The sequence below is a fragment of the Helianthus annuus genome, chromosome 12 (assembly GCF_002127325.2).
Source record: "Helianthus annuus cultivar XRQ/B chromosome 12, HanXRQr2.0-SUNRISE, whole genome shotgun sequence".
NCBI lineage: Eukaryota > Viridiplantae > Streptophyta > Magnoliopsida > Asterales > Asteraceae > Helianthus > Helianthus annuus.
This window is the reverse complement of record NC_035444.2, coordinates 132379984-132391736: the sequence shown is the minus strand read 5'-3', so window position 1 is coordinate 132391736 and position 11753 is coordinate 132379984. Positions and strand designations below refer to the sequence as shown.

At 35.4% G+C, this 11753-nt stretch overlaps 1 long non-coding RNA gene and 1 pseudogene across 4 annotated transcripts; one reads left to right on the top strand and one right to left on the bottom strand.

The window, feature by feature from the left end:
• Nucleotides 1-897: 897 nt before the first annotated feature.
• LOC110895683 lies at nucleotides 898-6543 on the bottom strand. 4 transcript variants are annotated; one of them, XR_002567305.2, is made up of 11 exons: nucleotides 6310-6543; nucleotides 6150-6180; nucleotides 5383-5454; nucleotides 4583-4822; nucleotides 4365-4431; nucleotides 4186-4302; nucleotides 3633-4111; nucleotides 3146-3391; nucleotides 2025-3063; nucleotides 1293-1353; nucleotides 898-1188 (listed from the first exon to the last, which is right to left on the bottom strand). It is a non-coding gene; the product is annotated as an uncharacterized LOC110895683 (long non-coding RNA). The 4 variants fall into 4 exon arrangements; XR_004874945.1 differs by having other exon boundaries at nucleotides 5383-5451; XR_004874947.1 differs by having other exon boundaries at nucleotides 1293-3063; nucleotides 3633-3809; nucleotides 3881-4111; nucleotides 5383-5451.
• An 82-nt stretch (nucleotides 6544-6625) lies between these two features.
• On the top strand, nucleotides 6626-10172 carry LOC110895682 (annotated as a pseudogene).
• Nucleotides 10173-11753: the final 1581 nt, after the last annotated feature.

Below are 11753 nucleotides of genomic sequence, written 5' to 3'. Positions count from 1 at the left end.
CAGACATCATCATTCGGTTTCATTATGATCATTCTCAATATTGGCGGCAACATATATACACGCAGACCAAGACCAAGAGGGGAGGAGATTGGCAGCTATTTACGTGACTCTGTGCGAGAAATTAATTAATTCTTGGACTTGATGGGCCGACATATTGAACACGGGCCGCATATGGGCTTGGAGAGGATGAAACATCACGTGAAGATGTGGGCTTGTAGACTTTGGGGACTTTCTTTGAATTGGGCCATCACACGTGAAAGGGAGTTTTGACTTTGAACAATAGGAGGGATCATTATCTTCGACGGCAGTGGGACGCAGAGAGGTAGATAGACGCCTATGAAGATCATCCAACCCTAATGAGCGGCTAGTCTCCTAGTGGTTTCCTCCGGATGGAGGGTTTTTGTAAGTTAGACAATTTTATGTGTTTGTGACAATCGTATAACTTGGTGATCTAAGCATTCGATGCTTTTCACCTTGATTTGATTTGTTGATTGTAAACGATTGCATTTATTTAAACCTTAATTTCTAAGCATTCAGTTCCCGAGAGTTCTAGTAATTGGGATATATTTGACATGGGGTTAGGGTTTGTAAATTGTAATTGATAATCATTCGATAACCTCCCGTTATGTATTGACCGGAGTACTTAGTCGTTGGTTATCACAATTGATGAATTAAATTAAACAGTTATGTCTATGTGAGTGTTTCGATTAAACACATAATTGAATCTAGTTGCAAAACCTGAAATCTGGAGGAACCATCTTCTCTCCTATTGATTTAAATCTCTCATTTAGTTTGTAATTTTTAGATAATCAATCAAATCCAACAACTGAGTTTTACTTTTTAATAGTAGTTAATCAAAACTGAGCATTATACACTTTCCACAATCCTCCTCTGGTTCGATATCCGACTTATCCTATCTACATAGTTTAGTTGGTTTTTGCATGTCCATAACGACAGACATCAGAAAGCGTCGTACGATAGATCGAAATTAACAAAACGATAAGTAAACAAAGAAAATATGTTTTTTGGAGTGACATAAATTAAATAGCCTATTACACTAACATTTCTGCTTGTTGGAGCTTCGTAACCAATAACTTAGATGTCGTTCTTGACCAATTGAAAAAACAATGATCACCTAACGAAATATGTTCGGCTTCAATGATATTATGCCATCCAACAACAACATACCTATTGTAAGAAAAATATATGAGGAAAATAAAAAAAAATGGAAATATGTTTAAAAATAAGGAAAAATAAAATTAATAAATAACATGAGTAATGCATTCACAAACCTTGTTTGACCATCAATACTCCGCGTATAAATAAAATTAATAAATAACTCAGTAGATGTTCCTGCCAATGATCGTAGATTGGTTAGACTGTTGGTTGCCTGAAAAACTCACTTTAGGTCACATAATTTTAGTTGAATTATATTCAAGATTGTGAAATATGTGCAAATTGAGCAGGAACTCTTCATTTTTGGATTCATATCTTGATCCAGCTTTCATGTCTCTAATCAAGGATCAAAAAAGGTCAAAAAAACGGTAACGAAATCGAAAAAATATCAAAAAAAGGTCAAATTTTTCTAAAATTTAAACTACCGCCGGATCGCCAAGCGGTAGCGGAAGCTACCCCTTCCCCTAAGGTAGGTCCGCCTCTGAAAGTGAACCTTTTTTAATATCCTTTTAAACAATATTGTTTTAATATCCTTTTAAACAATATTTTTAATATCCAGTGCCATTAACCAAGGCCTTTTCTAGGTCTCAAATAGAAAAGGATCATCCTAATTAAGAGGAATATGCATTTTTGTCTATATAACTGGTCAAACTTATATGCAATTTTAACTATGTCTGTAGAGTAAACAATATTAAGTGATTAATATACAATTCTAACCGTATCTTAATCAATGTTCAAAATTCAAACCGTATCTTTGAAATTGCGATTACAAAGATTCTTGCTGATGGTGGTGATAAAAATGGCGAAACGAATTATAGATGAAAGAAAAATAAGAATAAAACCATTACCCAACATGAAAAAGACCATTTCAAAATCTCTGCGAGCCTCAGTAGATGTTCCTGCCAATGATCGTAGATTGGTTAGACTGTTGGTTACCTGAAAAACTCACTTTAGTTGACATAATTTTAGTTGAATTATATTCAAAATTGTGAAATATGTGCAAATTAAGCAGGAACTCTTCATTTTTGGATTCATATCTTGATCCAGCTTTCGTGTCTCTAATCAAGGATCCAGATCAGCGACATAAGGAACGTTTAAAGAAAACTTCTCAAGCACAAAATGGGTTTAATTTCGCTAAACTTCTAGGCTTTGGTGATGTCGGTGGGCCCCCACTTTCAGCTGCTGAAGAATACTCACTACATTCTAGTTACCTTGCCAAAGCTAAGTCTACATCAAAGATCAAAGTCAAGGTATTTGATGATATTTTATCAAATTAACTCATCAATCTACCACCACAGATTAGAATCAAAATAAGTGAAAATTAGAATCACAATTAGCGAAAAAAGAATGCTCGGTTGCTTACAAACCTTTATCAAAACTATAAACACCACCATCATCCTCGATGTCACCGCTACCCAACCCTCATATCCCTGCCATCACCCCGTCACCTAGAAACCCTAATTCTTGAAAGAAAGAAAAAAGCAATATGGTCGCACAGGTTTAAAGGGCAATCAAATACAAATTAGAAACACAGATTTACCTTGAATCAAGGATAATCAGTGGGTATGTGTTTGACCTTTGAAATATATTTGTTCCAGTACCATTAACTAAGGACTTTTCTAGGTCTCAAATAGAAAAGGATCATCCTAATTAAGAGGAATATGCACTTTTGTCTATATAACTGGTCAAACTTATATGCAATTTTAACTATGTCTGTATGTAAACAATATTAAGTGCTTAATATGCAATTCTAACAGTATCTTAATAAATGTTCAAAATTCAAACCAACTGAAAGGTACCTGCTCAGCACAAGCACAAGCGGTGTCTTACTAAGTCCCACTGGTTAGCAGGGTATAGTGCAACGTTTTTCATCCAGAGCTCTTCTTCCTAACCATCAAATATAATGAACTATAAATACACATCTATTAAAGTTCTCAAAAATAAAAATTTAAATATATTTGCAACCAACCTTCACTTTTCTTTCCCCTCTTGTAGCATGATGCACCATACCTTTTCCAATTTGTATAACAATCATCTTTGCCAGAGCCAATTTACATTTTCACCAATGTAGTTTATAAAGGCCCTAGACAGAATACAGAGACATACTATATGTATAGAAATTAGAAATTAGTGTAAATAGGAAGGGGAAAGAGCTAACACGAAGCGAGGTAATTAATGAAATTGGGGATCTGAGAGTGGTGCTAATTACACAGATCTGTCATGAAAATCATACAAACGCACACTTTAGAAACTCAATTGTAATGAATTTGACTATCAACACTTTAGAAAGTCAATTCCTTTTTCAAGTGGAAGTCCTTGAATTTAGTATCGCCTACAAACATTCGCACAATCTCTTATTTTATTCCAAATAATAGCAACACCCGTCCAATTAATATACTTAACTACATAAATATTACTTGTAGTCAGTAAAAAATTAGGGCAAAGTTGTGGTGTACCTTTGGTGAGATCAAACAGCTACGACCATGAGAAAACATCACGTTTTTCTGCAGAACACATCAAGAGTGGCGATGGTTGAAAGGGTTCAACATCAAAATCTGAGGATCAAGAGTGGCGATGGTTGAAAGGGTTCAACATCAATAACAGATTCGTATCTTGGCGTCGACAACATTTAACTATCAGAAAAGAAAAGCCATCGAAGATCACCAAAAAAACAAACCTATTAATATTCTGTGAAAACGCATACCCGTGAGGATCAAGAGTGGCGATGGTTGAAAGGGTTCAACATCAATAACAGATTCGTACCTTGGCGTCGACAACATTTAACTATCAGAAAAGAAAAGCCATCGAAGATCACCAAAAAAACAAACCTATTAATATTCTGTGAAAACGCATACCCGTGAGGATCAAGAGTGGCGATGGTTGAAAGGGTTCAACATCAATAACAGATTCGTACCTTGGCGTCGACAACATTTAACTATCAGAAAAGAAAAGCCATCGAAGATCACCAAAAAAAAAACAAACCTATTAATATTATGTGAAAATGCATACCCGTGAGGATCAAGATTGGCGATGGTTGAAAGGGTTCAACATCAATAACAGATTCGTACCAACGCGAACCACCGTAACCACCGTCACAATTGTCGCCATGTCACCAAAACAACAAACCTGTTTTAACAAACAAAAACATAAGATACACAGATAATAACATTATAAAAATCCAAACATACCAAGCATAATCCAGGTTAAGAAGAACATTAATTAAGCAGCCACTAATGAAGAAGAGCACCAGCAAACCTAATAGAAAAACCAAAACTTAAGATAAAAAATCAAACATTACAAAAGAAATCAAATTAAGAATTCCAGCTCAAAGGAATACGGACCAGAAAAGAAACACACATGTTAACTTATTTCGATGAACAAATGGCTTATAAGAAGGGATAATTACACATCATTATACATGCGACACACTCTCGACATGACGCGTTGCAGTAGTGGCTGAAGGTGCCGCCGGTACAGCGGTGGAGCGGTGGATACGCACATCTTTCTCTTTTCAAAATGGGAAGATGGAAGAAAAGTGGTGTCTATTGGAGTTCTGATGGATAGAGGCCAAAGAACCACTAACAGGGAACTTGAGAAGGTTGGGATTAGATATCCGCCTGGGAAGGCTGGGAGCGTGCAATCACATCTGTAAAAATATGTTTAACCATTTAGACAAAAAAAACTCACACAACATGAAAAGGAAGAATAAAAAAACGACGTATTTCTATCGCACCCACTCACTCTATATGCCATTAAAATAAAAACACATAATATAACCCAAAAAAGGCCAAACCACATGCACCCACCCCCTATCTGATGTGATCGAGATACTTCACCATGACTCACGCCAATATAACCCCAAGTTGATAAACATAACAAATCAAATCTTTTTTTCTTTGATAAACTAAAAGATTTATTTGAAGTTTTAGTTGCCGCATCAGGCAATGGAGGGAAAGTATACCAGCTAGAAAAAAAAAGGGAAATACAATGAGAAGTAGTCAACATATCTTGATGTCCGATAACAACATAATATTTGTTTTTGTCTAGAAATTCCTCAGATTGATATTGAAACTGGACAATAGATTTTAAAAAACAAACACATAAATTGCTCAGTTTACTTATTTCAAAACTAATCACAACAAAACCCTTTTTACCTTCGTAACAAAACACATACATGTGAAAAACTTAAAATAAACTATGAATCACCTTCAATGAGGAGCCTTTTGGGTGAACCAAGAAATCCTTCCTGTCGCGCACTATAAATACCTGGATCTGCTGCTGGATGGAGAATGAAAATCAAATGAGATCTGTGTCGTTTTCAGTATATACATAGTAGATGTTCACATCAATATAGTCTTGAGAGGGTGTGGTATTTGAATGGTGAATACCTAGCTAGCTAGCTACAACTTATTTAGGAAAAAATGTGTGATTATTATTTTCTGCAGCCGACCATGTGATTATTAACCTGGGTCCATGATATACACTTGTAACCAACATCATTCATTTTATGCATCCAAGCAAGCCATTGTTTGATTAATTTTAAAAACAGATCGTGTTTTCAAATCTCTACAAAACTGATAGCTTTCACCTACGTCGGTTACTTATGTCGAAAGTCCGTTGGTAACAATCAACAATGAAAAACGTGTTCTCATATTGGTAATCAAAAAACAAAACAAAATTTACAAAATCCATAAAAATTCCCATCCAGAGTAACAAATGCTTCACATATAGAATTAACCAAAAACCCATAAATAAATCTTTTAATAAAGTTACCGTCAACAATGCTCTGCCCAAACCTGAATAATATATCAATACTGAAATTATATCTTTGTGGAGACAACATTTGTTTGTCAGAAAAGAAAACAAATCGAAGATCAACAAACCCTAGGTTATAACGAATGAACAATCAAAACGAAGATTGAATGTTAAATATTGATAAAATCATGTTTAGTTGAAAGTATTTGTGATCTGACCTTGATTTGAAGCGTTGATATGAACTCCAACCTTTAAGACCAAGTTATGATTCAATCAGAGTGGAATTTGTAAAAGAATGATTAGGGTTTAATTAGAAAGTTTGTAAGAAAATAAGAAGACATATAATCAAGAATTGACTGACAAAAAAGAGAATCGTACCTTGGTGAAGGAATTCAATTTTGAGATGGATGAGAGGGAGATGTAAGATTGAAGATGAAGAAACCCTAGAGCTGCTGAAGAAGAACGATGTTCGAAGAGTATGAGAGAAGAATGATTAGGGTTTAATATGGACCGAAAATGAGGACCCGACTGAGTTGTTGGATCCCGTGTCAGGTCATTCAAGGAAAATGAGGAGAATTAACATTTTGGCGGAAAAATCAGATTTTGAGGCCCTAGGAGGGGGACATGTGTCTCCTAATTAAGGCTTTTATTAGGTTGTATAAATTATTAATTAATTTAAATCGCAAATGATAGGCGTATAAGAAAAATAACATTCTGGATGAGGAGAATTTATGTTCCTCCCAAAACGATACGAATAGCAGTTACCCCCAATTTGTAGGGTGTGCGTTGGAATCTTGAAAGATAAATCTGCAGAAGAATCAGGATCAAAATGGCTACGTTAACGGTTCCACCAATGTTATCTTCACCTCGAGATGACGCCATGCAGTTATACAAAGCTTTCAAGGGTATATCTTCAAAACCTAATTCTACAAACATTCTTCCCTTGATTTTCCACGATTTCGCTTGTGTTCTTATGAATTTGCATGCTTCGATTTGATGGAAGTGGATTTGATTTTTACAACACATTTTCAACTTCTGTTTTGAGTTTGTTCTAATTAGGATTCCCAATTTCAAACAAATTCTTCTTGTACTCCGTCAACATTGCATTGCATTGCATTGATTATCACAAGAGTACTGCTACACAGACACCATGTGACGTCACATGACACCGCAATAATAGTCATACGGGACGTATCGCTAGTGCTCTAGTGGTGGCCACGGGTATTTAAGTTCTACCTATGGTGGGCCCGCCCGGGTGAGTTTTCTCCTCCAGGTCTCAAGTTCGAGTCTGGGTGATAGGGGTTTCTCATTGAGGGGTTTAAATTGGTGATCTATTGTGCGAGGGGGCTCTCTAGCGCGGATCCGGTTAAGACAACGTATGCTAGATCTCCCGACATTCGCGAATAATTCACACCTTTCAAAAAAAAAAAAAAAAAAAAAAAACTGGTCCGCCAGTCATAAGGCCGCGAAAACCAACTCATGATGTGCTAGTCTTACACATTATACGAACATGTGTGACCATTTTCTCCATGTCATACCATGTTCGTGTAGTGTGTTGGTGGTGTTTGTTTAGAGGCGGCGTAGCACAAACCTAAAAAGTAGCAAGTTTTATTCTGCATAAGCAGACTGAGAATCTTTCTTGTGTTATATTGATATTCAAGTGACACTGTATATTTTTGACGGTAAGCCCAAAAGAAAGTTAAATGAGGGGATTTTGAAGTTATTTTCGTCTTTTAACATGACTTTACTCTAGGCATTCTTTATGTGATTTGAATTTTGTGTATTTCTTGATCTTAAAAGTATTGGAATCAGTTTTGGTTATCTTTGATGACCCGACGTGGTAAAAAATTCTAACGACATTACCAAAACATGATGACTCCGGCAAAGTAGATGAAGCAATTCAATTCTAATAATTAAGCAATTAGGATGCAAAGATTAGTGTAAATTCATCAAGATTAGCTATTTGGAACTGTATGATGCTTTCTCATTTATACTAAATCAATGACTGATAGGAAGAACAATGTGTATTCAGGATTTGGGTGTGACACTTCGGCTGTTGTAAGTATTCTTGCTCATCGTGATGCATCACAACGTGCTCTCATTGAACATGAATATAAAGCTATGTACTCTGAAGACTTGAGCAAACGGTTAACTAAAGAGCTCAGTGGCAATATTAAGGTAAAGAACTGCGAGAATGAGAGAGTGGGCGGTTATGTGGTTACATAACTGCCTTATGCATCATAGTTAAAGCAACATATACAAGTGTTTAGGCGGTCTCTACGTAATTGGTTGTTTATTGAACGTCCGTCTATAACCTAACCATCCACTTCATTTGTTAACTGTCATGTGACACAATTTTTTTTTAATAACTCTTGGTTTTTAATAATGTATTCAGAAAGCAATCTTACTTTGGATGCCTGATCCAGCACGGAGAGATGCAATCGTACTGCATGAAGCTTTACATACCAACATTGATCTGAAAGCGGTTACTGAAGTTATATGTTCTCGGACTCCATCACAGTTGCTACATCTTAAACATCTTTACGTTTCACTTTTTGGTGTTTATCTTGAGCATGATATTCAATCTCAAACTTCTGGTGATCATGAAAAGGTAGCTCCTTAAGCCCATTAGACAGTAAGTATCAATTTGTTTGGAGTCAAAATGATGAACTGACTATTAATGGTTCTATTTTTTTTTTTTTTTTTTTGTGTTTACAGTTGCTTCTTGCATATTTAAGTACACCTCGCAGCGAAGGGCCAGAATTTGATCCAAGATTGGTGGAGCACGATGCTAAAGCGCTCTACAAAGCAGGGGAAAAGAGGTTGGGAACTGATGAGACGACTTTCAGAAACATTTTCAGTGAAAGAAGTAGGGCCCACATGGCTGCAGTCAGTTCTACATATCGAAATACGAATAAGAACACATTGAGGAAGGTAAGTCTTGCCTTCTTTCTATATTCATGAATGGGTGGTTTTAAGCTTTTAGCAGTGGTAAAATGCGCAGGGTGGGCACACTGGGTAACGGGCCAAAATGCGTTCAGGTTAAAGTGGGTAATTTGTAGTACGAGTCAAATAGTTTCTTTTTTCTTATCGCTACGGTTTTTACAAATTGATTGTTAGTTTTATTTTTCAAATAAAGTGAGTATTAGGTAGTATGAATTACAAACACACCTTGGGAAACTTTTGACCCGTTTTGTTTGTAACCAAATTTCTTGATTTAACCCAGATATAAAACATAACCAAATCGACACGAGAGTAAGTAAAGATTGAGATTGCCACCTCTAATCGACTTGTTTGAGATGTTATTGCAGGCTATAAAACATGAAACGTCCGGGAACTTTAAGGATGCTCTTATCACTATTTTGCAATGTGCTGAAAATCCTGGGAAACATTTTGCCAAGGTATCTACCGGAGTTATATTTCGCTCAGTAGTGTTATATATGTAGTTTTCGTATAGAAATTTTTGGGTATATACGTTTTCGACCCCCCCGTCATTCGGATCAAGCTTCGCCACTGATTGATAGATCCTTTGTGATAAAGATGGCAATGGGTGGGTCAGTTCCCTTTTCTTAAAAACCAGGTTTAACAGTTTGGATGATGATTTGGAACTTGGAAATGGCAATGTAAATCGAAACAACCGTCTATCCTTTATTCCATATCTGGAATATGCAGTTATACATGCATGAACAATATATAAAATAAATTAATACAAACTAACGATATTGCAAAAGAGTTCCGTTTGGGTGTTCGACCTGGTTTGCCATTTCCGGTTATGTAGTTATCAGCTCGGTATTGTATGTGTGTTCCAACTGAAGGTAAATTGTTAACGTACATTGTTGAATACTACAGGTCCTGCGAAAGGCAACAAAAGGCTTGGGAACCGAGGATAAGACACTGATAAGAATAATTGTGACAAGAGCGGAGATGGATATGCAATATATAAAAGGCGAGTACCATAACAAGTACTCTAAAACTTTGAACGAGGTTGTTCACTCCGAGACATCGGGCAATTACAGAACCTTTCTTCTTTCACTTTTGGGTCCCTAACATTTGGAACATGCTGCAATGGATGCAGTACAAAAGGAAGTTTGTGATCGGTAGTGTGTGGGTCTTGGTTATAGTTTGTTTTTGTTGGTTTATCTTCAGTGATAGTTTATAACTGCCATTTGTTCAAGACCTATATCATGCTTGTAAAAAAAACTGTGTACTAATTCTTACACCAAAAGCCTTCGATTTTTCTATCTTCTTGCTTAGAAGAATATATAATGCTTGTAAAAAAGCATGTTATCCTAAATTTGTTCTGTATTAACCACTCTCTACATATATAAATGAGCCCAGCAGTGGCGGATCCAGAAGAAAAATTCAGAGGTTTTTTTTTCACCGTACATCGTACAATGTAAACGGAAAAAATTTATCATAAATTTGTATAAAATAATTTTATTTACTGAGGTGTTGAGCTTGTAATAAATTATGTTTTTTATCTAGTATTGTAAAGGATTCGACCAACTGTGTTTAATTTTTTTATCAGAATATCAGAAAAATATGTTAATGTGATTCAATAGTTACATGCGTGTGTAAAAGAATCGTTAAGTTATTAAAGAATAAACTAAATAAAAAGAAAATCAAATAAAAAATTTAATATCGTTTATGTTAAGTTAAAAATACTAATAATAAATAATAGGTAAATAGATGTAAACATAAAAAAATACCATCTTTTACTACACCTCAAATAGAAAAAAAAAAAAAACCACACACACACACTCAACTCAAATCGATGTTTGTATGCAGTTCGGAAAAAAGGATGTCATATTGGGCTATTGGGCTGTGAAATTTAAAAAAAAAAGCCCACCTCATCAGTCATCACATAACATATTAAATTAATTATTTTAATTATGACAAAATTTAATGAAATTATAGATTATACCAAAAAATTAAAAAATTTTAATGAAATATTTGGTATTATATTATATACATATTATAATGAGTAAATTGCAATTTTACCCCCTGGGGTTATATGTGATAGGCACTCTTACCCCCTCCGGGAAAATTTTGCTGTCTTACCCCTCAACTATTGAAAAACGCTGCAATATTACCCCTTGAAACGTGAAAAGACTTTTTGGCCCCTGATAATAATAAGAAAATAGAAGTAAATAACACATTTACACCCACTATTTTACCTTCACAAACACGTTTATACCGTGTTTTATTATAGTGTCTTCTCCGGCGATGTTCCGACCGGAGCACTTAACTCCGGCGATGTTCCGGCCAAAGATATAAGAAGAGCTCCCCTCCTCCCTGTATAAGAAGAGCTCCCCTCCTCCCTGTTTTCTAAAATCCATTTTTATCCATCCACACACACAGATGACGATAACGTGAAACTCGTGATGGCATCTCCTCTACCTTCAGCCGTACTCACCAAACTTGAATCAGACTTGAAGAGACGCGCCGCTAATTTCCCTTCCCGTGAAAAGGTAAACCCTATTCATAACACTTCTGACTTCGACCCTTCTTCAAAAAATTTACAGATCGTTTTTCCGCAAACCCTATAGTTTGATGATCTAGCAAAAAATTACATAATGACTCAAATTTCATACTGGTCTAATATCTACCCTAACTTTGTTGTTTCTACCTTTAAGCTTTTTCATTGTTTCTTGCATCCTCTACACAACTGTATGCTGTTACTCTGTTAGACAATGCATATCAGTTCTATCACAATTATCAGATGACATATGTTACACTAAACTTGCTATCTTGAAATATGAAAATTCAGATCTAAAATAATTCAACACAGGTAACATAATGCATAATTTAAATCAATTATA